The sequence below is a fragment of the Callithrix jacchus genome, chromosome 2 (genome assembly GCF_049354715.1).
Source record: "Callithrix jacchus isolate 240 chromosome 2, calJac240_pri, whole genome shotgun sequence".
In the NCBI taxonomy this organism is placed as follows: Eukaryota; Metazoa; Chordata; class Mammalia; order Primates; family Cebidae; genus Callithrix; species Callithrix jacchus.
This window is the reverse complement of record NC_133503.1, coordinates 117,681,897-117,693,200: the sequence shown is the minus strand read 5'-3', so window position 1 is coordinate 117,693,200 and position 11,304 is coordinate 117,681,897. Positions and strand designations below refer to the sequence as shown.

The 11,304-nt window shown below is 34.4% G+C and overlaps 1 long non-coding RNA gene across 1 annotated transcript in view; it reads right to left on the bottom strand.

Annotated features, from left to right (window-relative positions):
* Positions 1 to 244: 244 nt before the first annotated feature.
* LOC118151467 (uncharacterized) overlaps positions 245 to 11,304 on the bottom strand; it is an 87,724-nt gene continuing 76,664 nt past the window's right edge. The window contains exon 3 of the long non-coding RNA XR_004739801.3: positions 245 to 812. This is a non-coding gene — a long non-coding RNA (uncharacterized LOC118151467). The remainder of the gene's footprint in view (positions 813 to 11,304) is intronic.

The following is an 11,304-nucleotide window of genomic DNA, read 5'->3' as shown; positions in this document are numbered from 1 at the left end:
CCCTCCCACTGGCCCTCCCCTTTTCCCCCCAGTAGACCCCAGTGTTTAGTACTCCCCTTTCTGTGTCCACGTGTTCTCATTTTTCATCACCCACCTATGAGTGAGAATATGCGGTGTTTCATTTTCTGTTCTTGTGTCAGTTTGCTGAGGATGATGTTCTCCAGATTCATCCATGTCCCTACAAACGACACGAACTCATCATTTCTGATTGCTGCATAATATTCCATGGTGTATATGTGCCACATTTTTCCAATCCAGTCTATTATCAATGGGCATTTGGGTTGATTCCAGGTCTTTGCTATTGTAAACAGTGCTGCAATGAACATTCGTGTACATGTGTCCTTATAGTAGAACGATTTATAGTCTTTTGGATATATACCCAGTAATGTGATTGCTGGGTCAAATGGAATTTCTATTTCTAAGGCCTTGAGGAATCGCCACACTGTCTTCCACAATGGTTGAACTAATTTACACTCCCACCAACAGTGTAAAAGTGTTCCTTTTTCTCCACATCCTCTCCAGCATCTGTTGTCTCCAGATTTTTTAATGATCGCCATTCTAACTGGCGTGAGATGGTATCTCAATGTGGTTTTGATTTGCATCTCTCTGATGACCAGTGACGATGAGCATTTTTTCATATGATTGTTGGCCTCATATATGTCTTCTTTCGTAAAGTATCTGTTCATATCCTTTGCCCACTTTTGAATGGGCTTGTTTGTTTTCTTCCTGTAAATCTGCTTGAGTTCTTTGTAAATTATCATTTTATGTGTGGGTGGATCACCAACACCCTCAAATTTATCCTCTTTTCTGCCCTAAAATGGTAAAAATAAATAAATTCAGAAGGTGATTTGTAATACTTATGTAATTAAAACAGAAGAATTGGATGGAGTAAAAAGAATCCCAAGTATATCAGATCCCCTTAACTTTATCTCAATCCCACCTCTACATCTGAGAAAATGGGTAAAGCCCTAAAAGAGTTATAGGGTTATAAACCAGGTGGGACTCAATCTCATCTGAGCCATTATTAACATCATCAAAGACTCTTTACCACTCCTTATGAAAATGGACCAAACTTCAGTCTGGTGTACTTACCTTGGAAATATTTAAACATTAATAATTTTCAATGAACTAATTTTTTAAAGAAAGGGAGGAACTTGGAAAACACCTGCTTCATTTCTCTCATTTTAAAGACAAGAAACCTGTGATTAAAAGAGCTTAAGTGGCTTTTCTTGGTTATAGTTATCATTAGTGATAGAATCATAGCTGGAACCAGCTCTCCAAGCTTTCCTTCTTGCCCTTCTATGCCAGTGATCATCTGGAGTGTCTGGCTTTGGCCAGACACTAATAGACTTACCCTCACCATTTTCATTTTATGAGGAGTTGTCAAATGTATTTTTTGTTTTGTTTTGCTCTCAGCAAAACCTCTATTTTAGTAGTCTTCCAATTACATTTTTAATATGGTAAAAATGTGCTTATAGATAAATAATAAATTCAGCATAACACTTCTTTTTCTTAAGAGAATTATAGTACTTGCAGCAAAAGCTAGATCACAGACGTGAAGACTTGCTTTCAAATTCCTACCAGGATATTTAAGTCATAAAAAAGTACAAGAAATAATTATATTTATGCTTGTCATTGTGGAATAATGTTTTTAAGAAGTTCATGGAAAGTAGCTTCTAAGACAGAGACTAAAGATAGTTACAACCCATGTCTAGATCTAGCAGAGATGTTAGAGTAAAACATAAACACATAAATGTGATAAAACACACACTCACCATACGTGCATACACAAATACACATGTATACAAGTGAAAGAGGCAAGACAGGCTTGAGAAACAGAAATGTTCACTTAGAAACCTACCATAAATTTAAAGTTATGATCAGTGGCCAAGTACTGGGCCAGCTTGATGCCAAGAAGAAAAATAATGGCTAAGTGAATACAATTAATCACTGTATTTACACAACTATCATTTTCCTATGTAAAGAGCTACCCTGGTGAGTGTTATAACACTTGTCAATTAGTTCTAATTAGTGTTTCTGCCTCTAAATGCTTGACTCCACTTTCAATTACAGTTGTTTATATATCTTAACAACCACTGTACTGGATATGCTGGCATGAGCTCTGATACATTTTTAAGCTTAAACTATCCAGCCACAACACCCCTAATCAGGTAAGCAGAGCCATGCTGTTCACTGGGTAGAAGTCATAATTTCATGGACTTGAAGTGGATATCCATGAGTGACCCAATTATTGGCTGCCCTCATGAAGATAAATTAAACTGCTTCCCCAGATAGCCCCAAAACAACTGAAATCTCCATTGCAATAATTTTGGAACAACTCAGGCTTTGACTTGGTCATTCCTTGGAGTATCTACAACAATTATGAGAACAGAGATTTAAAGTAATGACTGAATGAAAATACATAAGAATGCAATTCCACAGGTAATGTGCAATATGCTTTCTCATACATGAGTATATTAGCAGTAAGTGATGAATACTTCAAGATATGAGTAATATACTTTATATGCTTTTCTATATTTCTCTTACCAATAGAATCCTGCTTTTCTTGGAGGTGTCCAACAGGCACAAATTTTTAAAAATTGTTTTGAAAGTGTAAGTGTTTCAATACTTTCTTTTACAAGGTATATGAAAAAGTCAAATGATTCAGAAAATAAGCTTTCCACCTAATTAAATGGTAATTCCCTCTGACTTGCTCTGACCCTACAGAAGTGCACCTATGCCTAAAGACTCTACTCTTCTAGTCTTGTGGAAACTGAAGGGACAGTGCAGGGCAACAAATGGAGGTGAACAATATTTCATTTATGCTCTCAAAGATCTCAGAGTGAAAGTTTATCAGCTGTGGAACTGGACCTTGGTCTTTTCAATGGTTGTGGGTAGTCCTGATTCCCAGGGCCTGGCCCACAACAAAGCCTAAGCACATGGTCTACCAAGAAAGACTGTAAAATCAAACCTTCTAATGATTCCAAGAGTTCAATGAATGTGTCCCCTTATGGAGAAGAGAAAGAAAAACCCATCAATGTTATGTGGGAACAACACTAAAATATATTTAGTTGTACCTTTTGCATCAGAAATGGCAGCCACATTTGATAGCATATGTTAATTATTGGAATCAAAAAGATTTTGTAGAAACTTGAGAAGATTCAGAATCTTTCCTTCAACATCTTCTTGTGACTATAGAACTATATCCTAGGTTCCGACATGAAAGTTAGGAAATCAGGAATTCCTGTGTTCTGGTTCTAAAAAAATCATAAGAAAATAATATCAAGTAGGAGATGATGCATGAAAATATAACAGGTGGAAAGTTTTTTGTCATTTCTTTATGGATACTTTTTTAATTTCTCTAATTGCTGTCTATAGCTGTTTAATACCCCTCCATCTGGAGTGAGAAATGAAGTAAGAAGCAACAATTCCAGTACCTTAAAGCCTGAGTGTAATGTCAAGTTTGCATTGATGAGAAAACTGAATCAATAAAGGACTATGGTCTCAAAAAGAAATTGCATGGAAAACTGATTCACTTCAAATATATTTAAAATACTCCTGAATTTGGTTATATATTATGTTTTTATTACTTTAAAAATATACATAATAAAGAAAGTTCCTTTAATATTTTATTTTTAAAAATATAGTCAGTCTTCCATATCTATGGGTTCTACATCCATGAATTCTACCAACTCTAAATGAAAATACTCAAAAAAGAAAAAATGATGGTTCCACCTATACTGAACATGTATAGACTTATTTTGCTTCTCATTGTTTCCTGAACAATACAGTGTAACAGCTATTTACATAGCATTTATATCACATTAGGTATTACCAGTAATTTAGTGATTATTTTAAAAATATAAGAGGATATAAATAGGATATATGCAAATACTATACTATTTTACATAAGGAATTTAAGCATCATGAATTTTGGTATTTGCAGCAGTCCTAGAATGAATCCCCATGGATACTGAAGAAAAACTGTGAAATTCATCTGTTGAATAATAATTATTATTACCTAAAGGTCAAAGAGTCATTGGCAAAAGTACAATCCTAGTTTCTATATGAAACTCAGAAATTATAAACATCTACTTGAGAAAATAATTGGTAGAATTAAGAGATTATGAGACTATGTAGAAGATTTTGTTTTCTTTTACACTTACCTGTGCACAAGTTATACAGTCACATATGATAGTTTAAGGTAATAACTTCGTTTTCTTTGATGAAGAATTATACCAAATTATGTTTAGGTTATAAATTACTGTAATAAAATTGTTAATTAGTATTGTAAATTGGCTCACCCTTTTTGAAAGAAAATTTGCAATTTCTATGAAATATTTTTAATAGCTATTATTTATCAAATACTCATCTCACGCTAGGTGCTGTTCTAAGCATTTAGTCATTCTTATAACAACTCCATAAGATAGGTACTAATATATTTTATTGAATCTAAAATGCTATCGACCTTTAAATTATATATTAAGAGAAAGGGAAAAAATGTAAACTGTACTATGTACAATATTTTCTTGTCATTTATTGTTTTTATTTTTACTTACCCAAAGAGGCCTTTTACATTTAGACTAGGTTTTTATAATGTATCACTTTTATATACACACAAAACTGAATATATAAATTAAACCAATTGGTTGAGATTTGCAGCAGAGTAAATATGTCCCCCAAAATTCCTGTGTTGAAACCCAATCTGTATCACAATGGTATTTGGAGATGGGGGCCTCCATTAGGTCATGGGGTAGAGCCTTCCTGAAAGTAATTAATGCCTTTATAAAGAGAACTCCAGAGAAATCCCTTGTGTGCTTTGCTATGTGAGGACACAGCAAAAAGGCTACGAACCAGAAAGCAGACTCTCACCACACACTATGTCTGCCAGCCTCTTTCTTGGACTTCCCAGCCTCTAAAACCATTAGAAATAAATTTGTCTTGTTTATAAGCTATCCAGTCTACAGTCATTTGTTATAGCAACCTAAATGAACTAAAACAAGATTATATTTGGGGTCCAATTGTTCTTAAGCATGTATTTGACACAGAGTTACGAAATTCGTGTTTTTCTGCAGGTATTAGCCACTGTTCTGGAAAGACTGTTGGTGATGCAAATACTTCTTTATAGAATCCTCTACTATCATTTCTAGGGGTTTCTTCCAGACTTCTGATACCCATTTGATGAATTTTGTTACTGGTGGGGTTTTTTTTTAATTTAAATGAAGATATCTATGGAAGTTTTTTAAACAACCAGGATGCATATTCCTGCTTTCAACAGTCTTTGTGCTTTGTTGAAGAGTTACCGCTGTCTAGTCATGGAATCAGTAATAACCACAGAATGTGCACGTGTGTCAGCAAAGACATCTATGCTATGTTGTTTCCTGGCTGACAATAATTGTAAGATAGCATCAATGGGGAGATGGATTCCAATTTCATAAATGTTAAAATATGTCTATAAATGAAATACCAAGAGACAGCAATAATCGGACAGCTTAGTAGAGTACTCTGGAGTCAGATTGTGTAGGTACAGTGTGGGGACTCAGCCTGGGTCTTCCACTGACTAGATTCATGACCTTGGATAGGTGATTTCACCCTTTTGCCATTTTAGTTAGCTCAGCAATAAAAGGGGCATAATAACAGTAGCGCATTGTAATATCATTTTGAGAATTATAAATGGTAATAAGCTATCTGCTTCTGACTACGTTTTTATAGAGAAATATTCACAAATATACAACTATTTATAGATGTAGAGGTAGATATATACATATGAACATACATTGTTTTTAATGTTGATAATTACAAACTCCTAAATTTCCTAAAAAAATCAGTTACACAAATTATGGTCCCTGAAAGCAACAAAATTATATATAAAGATTAAAAATAATGAGATAAATCTACATGTGCTAGCATGGAAAAATAACTACACTATATTAAATAAAAAAGTAAGTTGCTCCATGTTTAGAATAAATACATAAACAAGCAAATGAACAATCATACATATGCATACTTACATTCATATGGGTTTATATTTGTTTGAATTTTTTTTAAAAAGCCCAAAAGATTATTATCCACATTTTAACAATAACTTTATTTGAGGAATGAAATCATCAATGCTTTGTACATTTCTCTATTTCTTCATTTCTAAATTGATTTGTAAAACATTTATAATCAGAAAAATAGTGTGAGAATATATATAATATATATTTATTTAATTTGTACATTTGTTATATTTTGTGAGTCAAAACAATATATACCAATAAGATGATGGGAAAATAAAATGTAACCAGATCTGAACAATAGCTTCTCTAAACATGTCCATCAAAAATAAAATTGCCTTGGTCAAAATGTATTTTTTTGTTGGTCAATATTGACCCTAGATATGTAAGTGTATTCCTTCCACATATTTTATTTTATTTATTTATTTATTTTCAAGACTGAGCCTCGCTCTTGTTACCCAGGCTAGGCTCACTGCAATCACCAGCTCCCGGGTTCAACTGATTCTCCTGCCTCAGCCTCCCGAGTAGCTGGGATTACAGGTGGCCGCCACCATGCTGGGCTGATTTTTTTGTATTTTTAGTAGAAACGGTTTCACCATGTTAGTCAGGCTGGTCTCGAACTCCTGACCTCAGGTGATCTGCCCACCTCGGCCTTCCAAAGTACTGGGATTACAGGCATGAGCCACTGGACCCGGCCCCTTCAACATATTTTAATTCTTGTTCTCTATATCCTATAAAATATCCACATTTTATATCTAAATGGAGAGTTTTCTATCCTTAAAGTCTGCTATCTGGCTGTAGCTGACTCCCACACCTTTCTAGTGGCCACAGTCCTACTGAAAAATATGGCCCATTTCTGAGTTCATCAATTGAAATGTGAATTCAAACAGCCGCTTCTAATTATTTGCACAAGCAAGATTTGTGAAACCCTTCTGCTCTGCCTCTACTCATGTTTTTCTGATGTCCAGATCAAGTAGCAGACAAAGCTATAAAGATGTTCTCAGAGTCATTAAAAACACATGTTATATTTGTATATAATTTCCAAGCACATTTTACTTCCAGGTAAGTGAAGTTTATTGCATGGAAGAAACACAAGAAATAGAAGATACAGGATGAACAGAGAGATGAGTTTGTACATTATGCTTAGAAAATATTTATTTTTTTGTGTTAGTCCAGATTAATCCATGAAATGTTTTCTGTACTACCACTGAAGAAGAAGAACAAAACAAGAAGTTTACAATGACCTGCAGGCAGCAGCATTTCTGCATCTCTCTTTTATTAAAGCATCTTAGCTACCAACTAATAAGAAGTGTTCTCGCATGAAACCTCATATTCCTTAAATTTATTCTATTGAGCTAGTACTGAAGGCAGATTTCTTAACACAAACATCTTGACATCTATATTGTTAGCATAGAGATATAAATTGGTACAAGCCTTTAGAGAGGTAACTACAGGAAGAAAAAACTCCTATGCAAATTTCTGAATTAACATCATAATCATACTCATAAGAACTAAGATTTTGAATTCTTAATGCGGATCTGGAACTTTGCTAAATGGTTTACAAGTGTTATTCAGTGATGTGCTGCTGGTAAACCCCATGTCTGGGAAGGAAAATAAAAACTCTACTTGCAGCGTTTGTCAATTTCCATGGTGTAGATACTACCCTCATGGCCAATTTTAAACTACGGAGGTTTTAACAACTGGCTTGCAATATTCCTGAACCATTAACAATTGGCTAGCTCCAGCACATCATCGCATTGTTTTTGCAAAACAGAGCTTTACAATAGGAATTACTATCCCCTTTTATAGATGTTTAAACTGAGACAGAAGTTGGTGATTTGTCCAAGGTCATGCTTTTAGTTGGGGGAGGGGGTTGTTTTACTTGCTCTATGCTTTTGCATATGCATTATAATTCTAATCTTCTTCAGAGAAAAATGCAAACTAGCAACCAAAGAATAAACTAAATCAGAAAGAAGAAAACGCAAAGCCAAACTTCCCTCTGGTGTGCTGTTTGCCTAGAAAACCCTGCCACGGTAATGGATTCCAATGGGGTGTATAACTTAGCAGTTAAAAAAAAAATACTGTAGCCTGAAAACAGAACTGACAAAGCTTTAGTATATGCTTAACATTTTTTTTCTTAGTTTAAGAAACTAAGTTGAATAGCTACAGAGTAAGAGTTAATCAGGGGTCTAAAGTTGATGAGTTCATAACATGGTGATAATTAGTTGAGAAAGAGTGAATAATTTATCCTGTAATTATTAATCATCATTTAGTTGCAAGTATCATGCCGCAATATCAGACATATTTCTGTGAAGGAACAAATTTAGTAACTCTAATAGAAGAATTAGCAAAACAGGCCAGAAAAAAAGGAAATTTAGAGAGAACTACATGAATAATTTCCCCATGTTAATTATAAGCATTATTCTTTCAAGGAACTAATAAAAATTAAGCTATTTCAAAAGAGGTCTAATGTAGTAGAAAGAAAAATACTGAGCATGTAAATCACTCATCACCAAAACCTAAGTTTTGGTTTCAGTATTTCTACCTAGGATCTGTATATCCATAAAAAATTGCTTAGCATTTTCCTGGGCAAAAAGAGAAAGGAATTCTTATCCAGGTTCAAATGATGTTAATGATAAGAGCTTAAAATTTGTAAGTGATTTGAGTGTGCCAGGAACTATGCTAAATGATTTACATGGATCAGTTCACATATTATCTTAACTCAATGAGTATTAATTGGGCTCTATCTCATTTTACTGAGATAGAACTCAGTTTTCCTTAGAGCACAACTATCAGCTAGTAGAAGGATTCAGAGCCAACACTTCCATCCTCCAGACTTTACCTACCACTCTACACTTTGAATACATATAATGAAAAGAAATGGGCTCCTTGAAAACTGTGGTGACTTCATCATCTCCAAAAGGTTGTGAGTTCTTGAGATCTGTAACTGTGCCTTATTCCTGTCTATATCCCTATACTAAATGCCTGAAGAATATAGGAAGGAATTAATGTATTATTGATGATGAGTGACAGCAACAGTACCATACTATGAACACTAACATAAACCCCAAATCTTAAATATGTGAGTGTTTTGTTAAATGTTTTGAGAAAACCTTGTAAGTTCCAAAGAATTGGATTTAGTCAGTACTTGCTAGGATAATTATTAACATTTACCACTTAAATTTTATATGCAAATGTATTTGTAAGGGATAATTAGTAACCATTTTTCTCTGAAATTATAACTGAAAAACTATTGCTTTGACTAGAGAACGTTTCTTCACAATACCTTCCTTTCTCAAATTTCAAATATGTAAAACTTTGACTTATTTCTGCCTCTGATTATCAATGGCCATTTAACATGATAAGGGATCATATCAGGATATTTGGTAGAAACAAGATAGTGTTTATTATAGCCCTCCCAATTAATACTAACTGTCATAAAGAACATACCTTAATGGAATTTTGCTTAGCTTCATTTCCTTGTTTGATTTCTTTCACTATTTCTAGAATCGAGATTTATCTTTTTGAGCTAATGAGACCAACATTGCTAGGATGATCTCTATTTAGAACAGCTAATATTTCTATTCCACTGTTACATCCCACATATATGAAACCTTATGCTCCAAATCACAAGGGAGATGAGTACAATTCATTATCTCATAAAAACAAAAACAAAAGCTAACAAATAACACATGTCCTACCATAATGGATTAAGTTGGCATGCTTCTTTTGCAAAAAAAATACAATTTTATGAATTGTTGTAAGCTTTTTAAAAGTACTAATATTTTCCTAAATTTGTATAGTATTTTGTGAACTCTTTCCTCCCACATGACTTTTTCTGATTAATCATTTCACTACTCTTCTTATCATATCCTTTTCACGGGCATTTTCTTTTCCTTCTACTCATTCCATTTAACTTGGGGAAGCAACAGTACCTCACTTTTCTTTCTTTCTTTGGCTCCTTACACATTACGTGGCATAAAGTTAAATATGCTTAATATACATCACTGCAAAATGTTATAGCCTATTTTCTCTGTTCAACTCCTGTGTCATCTGGCATTGCTGAAGAAGACAGAGAGGGTGACTGAGAGGGAAAGAGAGAATGTATGTTCCTCTCTTTTGCCCTTACACATTTATTTTTTAAGTTTTTTTTTTTAGCATTAATTTGAGCATTGTCAGACATAGAACTGCCAGTTAAGTCAAATAGAGTCCCTTCAAGGGATATTTCAAAGTGATGAACATGTTTCTTTGTTTCACTGGAATAACTATTTTACTATTTATATGTATCCCATAAAATCTTGTTGTATGCACAATAAAAATCTCATTTTTTACAAAGGAGAGAATTTTGAAGAGGATATTTTTCTTCCCTCAATAACTAGCAAGCATAATTTATCAACTGGATGGGTAAATGAGTTAAGATAAACATAGAGATCCTTATATTTCATAGAACCAGCAACATATAAACCTGCCCCTTCTTCAGCATTTAGTCCAGTGGGTGTGTTCACAAGCCACATAGACACAAAGGTTAACATATGCATTTTCTCAAACTTCTTACACTTTACCTTACAGATTGACCGTGAATGAAAGATTTGTGGTATCTCTTTCTTAACAAAGTGAATCATGAGCACTCTCATCCTAAAACTCACTGCTTCACAGTTGGCACACCTGAAGTATTGGCCTTCTGAACAAATCATGAGATTCTATTACAGTCCACTGAATCCATAATCTGACTATTCCCAGGGAAAGAGTCTCACATTTAGCCAACTCCCACTCAAGAATAACATAATTATAATTTCATATTTGTGTGTAACCTCATTTGGCTAGACTGAGAATTCTGAACTCTGGTTTTCCCTAGGACTCACTCCTCAAAGACTTGAAGCCATTTAGAAAATACAAAGATTATACAGTTGAGGGAGGAGGGTATCACAGCCAACGTGATGTCTTCGTGGAGTCATCTGACTTTGTCAGCACAGTAAATAAGGGAGTGTGATGGAGAACAATTACGGTATTTTACCAATTCCTTAGAGCTTATGCTACTCTGAGGTGGCTGCTCAGGGAAAGAACTCAAAGGAAGCTGAAAAGACTGTTTACTCTGTCAGTTAAAATGACCATCCTAGAGGCCAAGCATATCAGGGGCTCCAGAGAAGAGAGCGGTCCCATCTACTTCAAGGGTCTCTGGCTATGGGCATGGCCAGCACCACAGGCATTTGAACTATCATCTGATGAGAGAGCTGCAAAGAAGGATTCTCATTTTGGCACTTTTGCAAAGGATCATAAAATACTGCTGCAAAGGAAACTCCTGGCTGGT